Consider the following 15,026-nt stretch of genomic DNA (forward strand, 5'->3'; position numbering starts at 1 on the left):
AATAGTGAAATCACTTACTTCAATTTTGTTCAGTTGTTCAGTCAGATCTGACTCTATGTGGTTTTCTTTTTTTTATATATTTTCTTCTATCTTTTCATTCTTTTTTTTTTTAGCAAAGAAATCCATTTATCCAAATCAGTATCATAACAGAAATCCAAGAATACATACCAGACAACATAGAGTGAAGAAACTCTCTCATTGGGAGCAAGGTAACTGAAATCAACCAAGAGAAGGTATATCTCATCCAAGAGGAAACTTCTCAAAATCTGTAGAGTAGCAAGTTGTGAAGAGGGACATTATAAAGACTTTCCATTCCATAAGATTTTCCCATACTCTTTTCTTTCAGTGGTTTAAAGTAGAGTTGACCTCTTCCATCTTTTCTCCCAAAGCTGGAAGTCAATTCAGTGCAGTGATTGAAGGATACTCTTGCTTGAAGTATTCTAAAATGGCTGGAGCTGGCAAAGACTGGAGCTTTTTTTTTTTCATTTTATTTTTTTCATTTTATTATTTTTATTTTTAATGTTCTACAATCACTACCATAAAACTTAGATTTTCCCCCCCTACCTACACCCCCACCTCCCTCCCTCCTCAAGATGGCATGTAATTCTATATAGGATCTACACATACTTTCCTACTGAATACATTTTCACTATAGTCATGCTGTGTAGATGAACTAAAATAAATTTTGAAGAAATCGTATAACAAATCAAAACATAATGCACACACACCCACAAAAATGATCTGCTACATTCTGCAAATGAATTCCATAGTTCTTTCTCTGAGTGTGGAAGACATTTTGCCTTAGAAGACCATTGGGAATTTTTTTTTTAAGTTCTTGTGTTGTTACGAAGTTCCAAGTCTACCAGAAAAAACTCTCTCACATTGTGGTCTTTGCTGTGCACAAAGTTCTCCTGGTTCTGCTCCTTTCACTCAGCATCAGATCACATAAGTCCTTCCAGGCCTCTCTGAAGTCTTCTTGTTCATCATTTCTTATGGCACAATAGTACTCCATAACATTCATATACCATAAGTCAATCATTCCCCAAATGATGGGCATCTCCTTGATTTCCAGTTTTTGGCAACTACAAAGAGTGATGCTATAAATATTTTTGTACATGTTGGACCCTTTCCCATTTTTATGATCTCTTGGGAATACAGTCCTAGAAGCGATATTGCAGGGACAAAGGGTATGCACGTTTTTGTAGCCTTTTGGGCATAGCTCCAAACCACTCTCCAGAAAGGTTGGATGAGCTCACATCTCCACCAACAATGAATTAGTGTTCCAACTCTCCCACATCCTCTCCAGCGTTTATCATTTTCCTGTTCTATGTGGTTTTCTGGACAAAGATAAAGGGATAGTTTACTATTTTATTTTCCATTGTGCCCCTACATGGAAGTGGCAAATAGGGGTTAAGTGACTTGCCAAGGAGCACACAACTAATTAAGTGTCTAAGGCCAGGTTTGAACTCAGATCTTCCTAAATCAAATCCAGTGTTCTATCCACTGAATCACCTACCGGCCCTTTAATTTATTGCTTTAACTAAATCTTCTTTCATATAAAACTGTTTCTGCAGATTTTTTCCTTGGAGGTCACATCTTTTCCCACAGTCTCTCAATGCCTTGGCCCAGGATGAGGTTTGTGATAACTCCTGTTCTAGACTATTACTTTCAGTATATTCTTCTATTTCTGTTGCTCAATAGCTTTTCTTTCTTTAAAATCCATAGAAGCTTCTTACACCAACATCTCTCTATACTTCTTCCTATCATCTTCCAACCTTCAGGTCAGCATGAGAACTCTTCCAATGTTTGTACCCACTATCAAGTTATGGTCTTCTCTGCTTATCATCTAGTATAATCCATAGGGATTTTAGTGTCTATGTGGATGAACACTTACAAAGACTACACCTTAATCCCCTTAACTCACACAACCTTCTCCATTTCACTTCAACTGCACACTACTGTGATCACAAATTTTGCATGAGCATCTCTTGGAAATGCACCAACTTCAAGATTTTGGACTTTGAAATTTAATCAAAATCAACAACGTCTTATGTTTCCACCTTTTCCACTCTTCATTCATGGTCAATATGTCCTTTACCCCTATCCCTTGGTCCATACCTCTTCTCCCAGTCCACTTTGCCCACTCTGGCTTCAATTGTCTCAAACGATTAGTCAATCAACAAGTATTGTTAAGCTACTGCTGTGTGCTGGTCACTATATGATCAACCACATGGTCAGCTGTTCTGTCATTTTATTAGCCACTAACCTGGAATCCCTTGTTTTCCCAAACTTGTCCTAATAAGCTTAATTCCACCTCTACATGAGCCCTTCCCTGTGATTTCTTCATTCCTTTTCCCAGGCTATTGAACACTGTTGGAGACAGTCATGAAATAGAGCTGATTTCACAACAAATTTAAGGTGCATAATCTCAGCTGGGGTCTCACTTGTGGCTCAACAACCATTTTTTTCTTTACTCCGTCAAATCTTTGTATCATAAAAAGTGATTAGTCCAAAATTTTTCCTCCCTCTTTTACAGCTAGCTGTACTCTACCTCTCACAATCACAGCAGATGACAGCCTCCACTCCATCCTTCAAAACTTCTCAGTGCATTCCTAGACTTAACAGATAGAATAAGCAAACTTTATTTAGAAAAAATTCAATAAGAAGTCAGGAGGAATGTAAACAAGTTAGATCTGTTGGAGGGCCTAGGCAAAATTAGGCACCAAAACCTGGTAAAATCCAATGTTTTTTAATAGAGTTCTTATCTGGGTCAAGTAATACCAGAAGTTGGGAAAAGGAACAAGGAACATGAAACTGCTGTACATGCAGGTCATGGTTTGAAGACTGGTGCTAATTCATGCTGAAGGAATATCTGGGGAATTATTAGTTGACTTTAAAACTCCCTGCTAAAAAGGAAAAGGAGTTTTGGGCTATTACCACAAGTTTTCCTTCAGCCAGCAATTTGGGGCCTCACTCACTTCTTTGTTTAATTGAGTAAAAAGACTACTGAATCTTATATACCATCATGTATCTCCAGTCTTCTTTTCAATTAACACTTGTCCGTTTGAATATAAACATACTTATTCCAAATCTGAAAAAGATAGGAAGGTACAGAGGATTTTAGGAAGGAAGGAAGGAAGGAAGGAAGGAAGGAAGGAAGGAAGGAAGGAAGGAAGGAAGGAAGGAAGGAAGGAATCTACTTTTGATCTTTCTACCAGGTTCAAATAACATCTCATCTCTGCCAGATCCCACTTTCCTTCTCTTTGTTACCAAAATTCCCGAAAGAGCTCCATTTTAGTTTTTCTGAAATAATTCCATTTTAGTTTTCTTGTCAGTGTTACCAGTTCCTGTTTTACCATTTCATCATTTCTTCCATACAGGCATTCTTCTCTATCCTCAATACCAACAACATCATACTGACCTTTATTATCTCTTTCCAAGCTACTAAAAATTCCTCCTGACATATCTAGCTAAGAATTACTAGTCTGTTTGTCCAAGGTCTAGCTACTCATGTTTTACCAGGTCCCTTTCAGGGACAATGTGACATCACCTTGTTCAACTATGGTTAATCTTAAAGGACCTTTCAACATATCCAAATGTCAATATTTTGAGAAATAGCTCTGCCCTGTGATAAACTCATTAGTGAAGCATGTGCTCACTTTTTATTCATTCCAGGGGTCCTTTTTTATGTTCTTTATTGCCCCATTTGGAATATTCACTGTTTTTCTCTTCTCTGTTCATACTCAATAAACAGCATAGATAGATAGGAGCTCCTGTGTCTATGGAGGAAAACAAACCAATTGACAGTCACATAACTCTATTTACTAGTCAGGTTCATGCCAAATTCAAAATCCTTTTCATGATTTATATATCTCTCCAGAAATTCCATTCAATTTCTCTCCCTGATCTGGTCACCCTTTATTCCCCAATCCTCTGCTGACTTATTTGTCCCACCGGTCCTGAAAAACACAGGATGGCAGTTTGTTCAGCAATTCACTTTCCCTCTGCAATCTCTGCTCTGAAATTGTCAAGAACTAGTATTCTCTCACTCTTTAAATCAGTTGTTGTGTTTCTTTGTTTTCCCACCAGAGCTGGTAGAATTAACAAGTGTCTTGCTATGGTCTATCTAATGAAAAGACAGTGCTTCTTTTAATTGCTAGGACTTACTTAAAAAAAAAAACTTGGTCTTAGAAAACACTAGGTCAGTTGATGATAATATAAGTTTCCAGTGGAACCTATGAAATATTTATTGTGGCCAAGCCCTGGGAATCTTTCCAGGCTATTGTTATAGAAGCATAGGCAAAAGAGTGACAGCTAGCCCATTAAAATGGACTCAGCCAAAAGACCTGGGTTTGAATCCTATTGTGACACTAGCTATGTGACTACAGGGAAATAATTTCTCAGAGACACAGTTTTCGCCTCTGTAAAATAGAAATGCTAATATAAAAATATGTGTGTATAAATACTACCAACATTATTGTATATGATTATTATTAAGAAAATGTTTTGTAAGTATTAAAGTGCTATAGAAATGTGAGCAATTATTAGGGGATTCATCCAAATTGAATGCAGCTGGCATAAAGTAATATAAGCTTTCCTGCACACAGTGGCAATCTGGGATTTTTCTTGGGTATTTTGTGACATGAGACATATATACATACACACACGTATTATTAGAAAACATAGGAAATTTTAAGATTATTGGAGGTAATTAGTTTTGTCCTGATGTGGTAAGTAATAACTCAATATATGGTGGGGCTCCTAGGTGGTGCAGTAGATAGAGCCTTGGGACTGAAGTCAGGAAAACTAATCTTCCTGAGTTGAAATCAGGCCTGAGATTTATTAACTATGTGATCCTGAGCAAGTCACTCAACTCTGCCTCAGTTTCTTCACATGTAAAATAAGCTGGAAAAAGAAATGACTAATCACTCTAATATCTTTGCCAAATGCAATCAGGAAGAGTCAGATATGACTGAAAATAACTGAAGAACAAGTGAAATCAGTAGATTAAACTCTCAGGAATAATCTTTCTATTTTTTTGGCTAGCTGACCTTAGCTGCTTTTCCACTTAGGTATTTCACATTTTCATCAATATTTTCATTCTTTTAATTTTGTTTAACTTATTCTTGATGTCTCATAGAATCATTAGCTTCCACTCACCCATATCTTTCAAATTTAAGGAATTATTTTCTTCAGTTTCCTTTTGTACCCCATTTCCCATTTGAAATTCTATTTTTTAAGGAATTGTTTTCTTCAACGAATTTTTGTCCTTCCTTTTCCAAGCTCTTGACTCTCTCTTGCATAATTCATTTTTTTTTCCCAATTTTTCTTCTACTACTCTTATTTGATTTTTAAAATTATTTTTGAGCTCTTCCAAGAAGGCTTTTTGGGCTTGAGACCAATTCATATTCCCCTTTGAGGCTTCACATTTTGACATTGTTGTCCTCTTCTGAGTTTGTGTTTTGATCTTAACTGTCACCATAGTAGCTTTATATGGTCAAGGCTCTTTGCTGTTGTGTTTCGGTTTTTTTGCTAATTTTAACCTATTTCATGAATTCTAAAGTTGATCTGTGGTTTTGTGGAACTGGGGGCACTGTCCAAAGTTGCAGCAGTGGACTGGTTACTAGCTTTCTGCACTGGACCTCAGGTACTGGCTATCTGCCCACTGTACTAAGATGGCCAAGCCTAGTTGCATTGTGCCAGCAGTTCCAGGGCTGGCAATTTTCCTTCTGTGCTCAGGCTACAGGCCTCACAGCTGGCCTGCTGCATCACTGTTCTACTGAGAGAGGACCAAGGGATCTCAGTTGCTGATCTTTGCTGTGGCTAAGAACCTCCCACTGGTTAGCCCAGACACCATCTGCACAGGGTTGTGAGACAGATATCTCCTGAAGCCTTTCAAGTTATCTTAATCTGAACAATTTTTCACTCAGTCCTTTTTTTTTGTGTAGGTTCTGTTGCTCTAGAATCTGTTTGAGTCTTGATTTAGCATTATTTCTGAGGGAAACTGAGGACAGATCAGGCAACTTCCTGGCTTTTCTTCACCATCTTTGCTCTGTATCCTGTACTAGTCTTACAGAGTTTCTTAAGACATTAAGATGTTCATTGAATTACCAAAAGTCATGCAATCAACATGTATCAGCTGTGATACTTGAACACACATCTTTTTGGCTTCAAGTCTAGCTCTCTATTCACAATGACCTACTGCCTTCTATTTGATTACCCTTTAGAGTCATGCCACAGCCACAGTCCCCTGGGGTCATATTCCAGCCCACTGGTAATTCATAGTACCCCCTTTGGAGACCATTGCCTTAAAGGGAACATGTGACACGTTAGGAAGTCTGCTTCTGGGGAATCCCAGACAAGATCAAAGCTGAGAGCTGAGATTCTGAATAAATATGATACTCTATGTTCCTTTTGCTTCCATAATTTGAAGCATTTTCAAATTCATCATTTTCCTTGGTTGTAAAAACTTCAAGATCAGGTGTTTATGTGGCATACATTTCTCAAAATTCTTTCACATTGAAAAGGAAAATCTTGAGAAGAAATCTTTCACATTGAATACATCAACTCCTCCCACCTTGATTGATGTTATTTCTCTCTGAGAACAGCAGCTCAGTTAAAAAGAGAGAGAGAGACAGAGAGTTTAATTTGATGTATATGAATAGTTCTTACGTCAGAAATGTTGATCCATTTTACTGCAAATGGGAAGGACTTCTTCCTTCTATGTTAGCCAGAATCACAGTACAACAGCAGAATCGGGACTCAGCATGTAGCCTTATGCAAAATGTCATTAGCATGCTAAGAATTATTCTGTCAGCCTTTTTAGGAATACATTTAATTAGACTTGTCTTTAACAACTTTAAGTGACAGGAAGACAGCTGCATACTTACCTTAGAGTTGACATTCTACTTTTTTTCTGCAAGTGGAACTGCTGTAGCTGTCTGATAAGTTTCATTCTTTTAAAGAAATGATTTGTAAGAACCCAACCAGCCATCAGCTTTTAGGACAAATATACCAGAATTAGGAGTAGGGAGGCAGCAGGGAATGAACAGAAGACTAAAGGGAAATATCTATCAGCATTTAAAGCAGGCCAGACCTTTGAGATGTCTGATAGATGACTTGGAAGTCCTCATTGTGATATTAAAATATTCTTTTCTAAAGTAACTTTGAATCATATTTTGAAATATAAATTGTTTGAAAGAATCACCTCCATTCTGGGTGTTTAGTCATTTCAAGAAAATGTGAATGTAAGTGTAACTGTGACATTTTATTCCTTACAAGGCAGATTTTCCCTTTCAAGTCTATGAATTCTTGTGGAGTTGCACAGAAGGACTATATGTCCTTGTTTAGGGCTGCACAATGAGTGTCAGTTTACACTGATGCATCTGAGCAGCATGTGATGACAAAGATGCATGAAATCAGATGAAAATAGAAACTCCTAATATAATTCCTGTTATAAAAGCATCCTCTTCAACAACTCCATCTATTTTGACAATAAAAAAACAGATAAAGAAATCTCAGTTAGCATAAGAGCCTGATTGAAAAAAAAAGAAATAATAGGGGAAAATTATACAACATTACTGACAGTATAAGACTATGAGTGAATGATGAACAGGCAGACTTCAGAAAAACCTGTAAAGACTTGTACAAACTGATGCAAAGTGAAAGGAGCAAACTAGGAAACCATTGTACATAGTATCTACAACATTAACAGTGAATAACTCAGCTCATCTCAGGAGCCAAATGATTCAAGACAAGTACAGAAGACTCATGAAAGGAAATGTTATCCACATCTAGAGAAAGCGCTGATAGACTCTGAATGTAGATCAAAGCATAATTTTTTTACTTATTTTATTTTTTTGTGTTTTTTTCTTTTGATCTATTTCTTCTTTCACAACTGTAACTAATATAGAAATATGTTTTACATGATAGCACAAGTATAACCCTATGTCAAATTGTCTACTATTTTAGAAAGAGGGAAGAGTAGGGAGAAAAATTTGAACTCAAAATCTTGTAAAAACTGAATTTTAAAAGTTCTCCTGATGTTTAATTGGGAAAAATAAAATACTATTAAAAAAACAATATTGGGGGGCGCAGTTAAGATGGCAGATTAAAAGCAGGCACTTTCTAGGGCTCTCCCCCCAAACCCAGACAAATAACTATTAAAAATGACTCACAAAATCCGGAGCTGAAGAACCCACAGAATAACAGAGAGAAGCAAATCTCCAGATCAAGACAGCCTAAAAGGTTGCCAGGAAGAATCTATTGTGTTGTTCTGAGAGCAGAGTGTAGTCCAGTGTGAGCTGTGCTCTCCCAGACAGGGCATGAGCAGGCCTTTGGAGGACTGAATCTCTGGCGCCTGTGGTATTTTCCAGACTTCAGAACCCCAAAATGCCAAGGAAAAATGGAAAGATCAGTGGGAAAACACCTGTAGGACCTGTGTGAGAAAGTAAAGTGGTCCAAACCCAGGGTGGGAGAGTGGGTGAAGGAGCCCACAGCAGCTGCAGTAACAGGAGGAGCAGAGGAAAATATCTCTTACACTAAAGGAAAGTAGGGGAGAAGTGGGAGATGGGGAGGGGGGGTGATAGAAGGCAGGGCAAATGGGAGGAGGGCGTAATTAGAAGTAAATACTTTTGAGAGCGACAGGATCAAAAGGGAGAATAGAATAAATGGGTGGCAGTATAGGATGGAGGGAAATATAGTTAGTCTTTCACAACATGACTGTTATGGAAACATTGTTCTTGACTACACGTGTATAACCTATGTTGAATTGCTTGCCTTCTCCGTGGGAATTGGTGGGGAGGGAGGAAGGGAGAGAAGTTGGAACTTAACATTTTAAAAAAGAGTGTTAAAAATTGTTTTACATGCAACTGGGAAATAAGACATACAGGCAATGGGGTATAGAAATCTATCTTGCCCTACAAGAAAATCTAGGGGATGAGAGCAAAAGGAGGAGTGTGATAGAAGGGGGAGCCATTTGGGGAAGAGATAATTGGAACACATGCTGTCTTGGGGTGGGCAGAGGGGAGATATGGGGAGAAAATTTGGAACTCAAAATCTTGTGGACGTGAATGTTGAAAACTAAAAATAAATTAATTTAAAAAAATAAAAAAAAAACAATGAGTTATTTTCAACAGAAAAATAGGCATTTGATATCCTTTAATGGATCCACAGTCTAATACATTATTAGGGTTCAGACCCCAGTATCATATAATTCCAAAAAATTTGCAAGTATCTTGATAACAGGGATGATGAGTGTAGCTATTAAAATGTTACTTTCGTTGTGGCTAACTGTTCTGCTATACAGAAAATAAACACCTTTGAATGATATCTTCCCTGTAACCATAGTGCCTTTATATGGTGAAGCCTCTTTTCTGCTTTTTTGCTCATTTTGTCCATGATATGCAGGATTCCAACTCATTAAATAGGCAGAACTATGGAATTTTAGATTCTAGGTCCTTGGATTGGGGGGAAAAGGGGCAAAGGAGTGTACAAGGTACATCATTACATCCTGAAACCAACATCCTTGGATAGAATCCAAGGAATATCTCTGACCTACTTGATTACATGCTACAGTCAGCTACATTAGAGTTCCAGCACACTCACATTTGGCTGGAGAGTCTGAACCCTATGACGTTGTTAGAATGAAAACCTATTGGTCTGTCTCAAATACATTCCTGCTCATAGAAACTATTAATCTTTTTTATACGGAAGAAGGCTTAGTTGAATTTCCCTTATTTCAATTACTGAGTATCATGTATTACAATTTTCATTACTGTGAGGTATAGGGAAAAAAAAAAAAAACAACAGGCCACTTATGGCAAGTATGCAAGATGAATATTAAGGATGTTTCTTTAAAACTCTTCCTGATAAAACAGGAAAGGACAACTCTCCAATGCAGAAGTAGATGAAAATCACACTTTTATCCATTTGACCACTTACCCCATTTGCTGAGGGCTCAGTATGTTATATCACCAAGAGGAGAATTTTGTTTACATCATTATCATCAGGATCATTGACATTTATTAAATATTGGTGGACAGTGATCTTGAACACCATATTTATTTTCCAGATTGCTTTCAAGAGGTGCAATTGACACAAAAATATTGCTCTTCCCTGCTTTACATGTGGTATTTCTATCTTCTTACTACCTTTATATGCCAAGCCAGAGCAAAATACCTTACATATAGGGATGGAAGATGGGGACTGTGTCTATGATTTTATCAGAATAGGTAACTCCCAGATGAGAAAATACCCTCCAAAGCAGGTCAGCACCTTTTCTGCAACTTATAGTCTTAGAGCAGGTGTTCCTAACCATTTTGTGAGTTATAGGAACCTTTGGTCATGAATTCCTTAAAATGTTTTTATAGGCATAAAATACATATAATCATAAAAGAAGAAAATTTTATTGAGATATAGTCATCAGAATGTTTTAAAAAGAAATTCATAGATTCCCCCAAGAGAGTTGACTAGAACTCTGAGAAGTTGAGTGACTTTCCCAGAGTCACACCCAGCCTATATGTGTCACAGATGGGTCTTGAAACTAGAGCTTTCTGGCTCTGAGGTCAGCTCTTCATTCACTAAGGTATATTCTCACCTATGAGAGCTAGAACATTATTCTTCACTTTGCTGAATGAATGCGGTCCTGTTGTCAACATGTGAGGAATTATATAATAGCAAATTAAATACCAAGAATTAGACAGTTATAAGGCTAAGTAATTCAACTACATACTGGTTACCACTTGGAAGAAGAAAAACCCATTTGATTGAGATTAGCTGATCATTTTTGGAGGAAAGAAAGTGAAAGTATAACGAATGTTGTTATGTCCCAAAATCCTAGACAATAAGGTACCAACAGATAATAGGAAGATGTCAAGTTCACAAGAAAAATTAAGGACTAACTTTTGTGATAAAATATTTCTTTTAATCAAAAGATATATGAATTGACAAAATCATTTTAGGTTAGGGAACTAATTTTGTCTTCCCCCACCCATTCCCTTATTACTGCTATTCACAGTGCCTTGCACGTAGTAGGGATTCAATAAATGTGAATTATTTGTTTGTTTTATGCTGTGCCAATAACCACTAGCTGGGAATTATTGATGTCTGCTTGTAGCAGACATCCCTATTACTCTTCTCTTTAGAAAGCTGGTTGGGTTCTTTTTTAAGTGCCTGCAAGCTTCTAGAAATGTATAATGAAATAAATCTTTTGATCAGTGGCAGTGCTAGCAATACTCCACAAAAAACTAATTCAAAAGTGAGAAGACCTGTATGATTTTGGGAAAGCATTTAGATTTTTTTTTCCTTTTCTGTTTGTCTTACTATGACCAGATGCCTTAGGTTTTAGTATCACTTACAGGGTTTCTACATTTTTTAATTTTCTCTACGATATCAAGAAATATTTTTAGACTATCTAAATAATGAAATTTTACTCAATTTTCTGGTATAGTGACAAATGGAAATGGCATATAATAACTTTAATAAAGAAAAATCTTGGAGGCAGAGCCAAGATGGCGAAGTAGAAAGATGCACATACACACAGCTCTGAGCCCACAAACCACAGAGCGGCTAGAGGGGACCAAGCCAGGGCGAATTCTGCACCCAGAGACCATGGAGTATTGGAGCGAGGGACATTTCTGCTCCAGAGAGACCTGCAAACCTCTCGCAGGGGGTCCTTCGCGCCGCGGCCGAGAGGGATACGGGGACAGGATCTCCAGCGGCCACGTGGGTCCCCCCACCCACAGAGGGACCTGCAAACCTCTCGCAAAAAGTCCGTCGCGCTGCAGACGCGGTGCCCAGTCCGGACCTGCGGCGGCGGCGGCGGCGGCCTCGGCTCCGAGAGACACGGATCTGGGAGGGCTCCAGAGACGGGATCTTCAGCGGTGGCACAAGCCCCCCCCACCAACAGGTGACTGACAGGGGTAGGTGAGAGAGTCTCTTTGGCGGGTTGAGAGGGGAGTGGGGTGCTCCCATGGCTCGGGCCCCCCCAGGAGATGGAAGCTGAGAGGCGGCTGCAGACAGGGGCTCCCCAAACGGGCGGGAGCCTGGATCCATTGTGGAAGGTCTATGCATAAACCCCCTGAGGGAACTGAGCCAGAGAGGCGGCCCTGCCCATGACCTCAGCACCTGAACTTAATTTAACACTGAATAGCAGCCCTGCCCCTGCCAAAAACTCTAAGGTGGGAAGCAGCATTTGAATCTCAGTCCCCAAACACTGGCTGGGAGGACCAGGAGATGAGGTGGGTGTGAGGAGAACATTCAGAGGTCAGGCCACTGGTTGGAAAAAATGCCAAGAAAAGGGAAAAGAAATAAAACTATTGAAGGGTATTTTAGCGGAGAAAAGACACTTCCTCCCTTCCTTTCTGATGGGGAGGAACAATGCTTGCCATCAAGCAAAGACACAGAAATCGAGGATTCTGTGTCCCAGCCCACCCAATGGGCTCGGGCCATGGAAGAGCTCAAGAGGAATTTTGAAAATCAAGTTAGAGAGGTGGAGGAAAGACTGGGAAGGGAAATGAGAGGGATGAGGGAGAAGCATGAAAAGCAGATCAGCTCCCTGCTAAAGGAGAATCAAAAAAATCTTGAAGAAATTGGCACCTTGAGAACTAGCCTAACTCAGCTGGCAAGGGAGGTGCAGGGGGCCAATGAGGAGAAGAATGCTTTCAAAAGCAGAATTAACCAAATGGAAAAGGAGATTCAAAAGCTCACTGAAGAAAATAGATCTTTCAAATCTGGAATGGTACGGATGGATGCTAAGGACTTTTCGAGAAAGACAGGTATCTCAGAACATACCGCGCAGATTCGAAAAATGGAAGATAATGTGAAATATCTTATTGGAAAAACAACTGACCTGGAAAATAGAATCAGGAGAGACAATGTAAAAATTCTGGGACTACCTGAAAACCATGATCAAAAGAAGAGCCTAGACATCGTCTTCCATGAAATTATCAAGGAAAACTGCCCTGAGATTCTAGAACCAGAAGGCAAAATAAATATTCAAGGAATCCGCAGAACACCGCACGAAAGAGATCCAAAAAGAGAAACTCCTAGGAGCATTGTGGCCAAAATCCAGAATTCCCAGATGAAAGAGAAAATATTGCAAGCAGCTAGAAAGAAACAATTCAAGTATTGTGGAAATACAATCAGGATAGCACAAGATCTGGCACCCTCTACATTGAGGGATAGAAGGGAATGGAATAGGATATTCCAGAAGTCAAAGGAACTAGGACTGAAGCCAAGAATCACCTACCCAGCAAAACTGAGTATAATACTTCAGGAGAAAAAATGGTCTTTCAATGAAATAGAGGACTTTCAAATTTTCCTGATGAAAAGACCAGAGCTGGAAAGAAAATTTGACTTTCTAACACAAGAATGAAGAAGAACCATGAAAAGGTGAACAGCAAAGAGAAGTCATAAGGGACTTACTAAAGTTGTACTGTTTACATTCCTACATGGAAAGACAATATTTGTAACTCTTGAAACATTTCAGTATCTGGGTACTGGGTGGGAGTACACACACACACACATGCACACACGCACACATACATAGAGACAGAGTGTACAGAGTGAATTGAAGAGGATGGGATCATATCTTAAAAAAAAAAAATGAAATCAAGCAGTGAGAGAGAAATATTGGGAGGAGAAAGGGAGAAGTTATATGGGGCAAATTATCTCTCATAAAAGAGGCAAGCAAAAGACCTATTAGTGGTGAGATAAAGAGGGGAGGCAAGAGAAAAACATGAGGTCTACTCTCATCACATTCCACTAAAGGAAAGAATATAATGCACACTCACTTTGATAGAAAAACCTATCTCATAATACAGGAGAGTGGGGGACAGGGGCACAAGCAGGGTGGGGGGGAGGATGGAAGGGAGGGCATGGGGAGGAAAATGCAATACGAGGTCGACACTCATGGGGAGGGAAAGGACCATAAGAAAATAGAAGTAATGGGGGACAGGATAGGATGGAGGGAAATACAGTTAGTCCTATACAACTCAACTAGTATGGAAATCATTTGCAAAACTAAACAGATATGGCCTATATTGAATTGCCTGTCTTCCAAGGGGAAGGGGTGGAGAGGGAGGGAGCTAAAGAAGTTGGAACTCAAAGTGTTAGCACCAAATGTAATGTTCTTACCACTGGGTAACAAGAAATACAGGTTAAGGGGTCAAGAAAGCTATCTGGCCCTACAGGACAAAAGAGAAGATGGAGACAAGGGCAGGGAGGGAGGATAGAGGAGAGAGCAGATAGGTCACAGGGGCAATCAGAAAGCTCGGGTTTGGGGGGGGAGGGGATAAAAGGGGAGAAAATTCGTAACCCAAAATTGTGTGAAAATAAATGTTAAAAGTTAAATAAAAAAAAATTTCTATTCTAAAAAAAAAAAAAAAAGAAAAAGAAAAATCTTAAAATTTGCTACAGAATGACATTGTGACTGGCTTTACCTATAGACAGGGGAAAGAGTAAATGAAAGAATCAGAGGTCACTATGCAGTGCATTCATTTCACTCTTTCCACAGTGACTATGCCTATACATTGGTCATTAATAGTGTTTTGGATGGAATTCTAGAATTGCAATGAGGAAAACTAGGATTCATTTCTCACTTCTGCTACTTGATAGCTTTATGGTCATGTGCAAATCACTGAACCTCTGAGGGGTTCAATTTCCTTATTTTTTAGATAGGAATGATACTTTCAGGGCTCATGTCACAGGGTTCTTGGAGGCTCATATGAGTTAATGAATGTAAAGCACTTTGCAAGGCCAACGTGCTATATAAATACCAACTCTTATTGAACAGGTATTGGAACTAAAGATGATGAAATGATGCTAATATAAATATTAAATACAAAGTTTTGGTATAGATGTCAAATCACAAAGAACTGAAAGGATTCCCTCCTTTTCAGTAGCAGAGACTATACGCTCGTTACCAGATCTCGTATCAGAAGGATCCTGATTTAGACATAGACATTATTTTTTACTTTTATCTAGTGCTTTTTTCCACAAAGGAATTGCTTTCCTTTCTCCCCAAC

Source organism: Notamacropus eugenii, chromosome 3 (genome assembly GCF_028372415.1).
Source record: "Notamacropus eugenii isolate mMacEug1 chromosome 3, mMacEug1.pri_v2, whole genome shotgun sequence".
Taxonomy (NCBI): Eukaryota; Metazoa; Chordata; class Mammalia; order Diprotodontia; family Macropodidae; genus Notamacropus; species Notamacropus eugenii.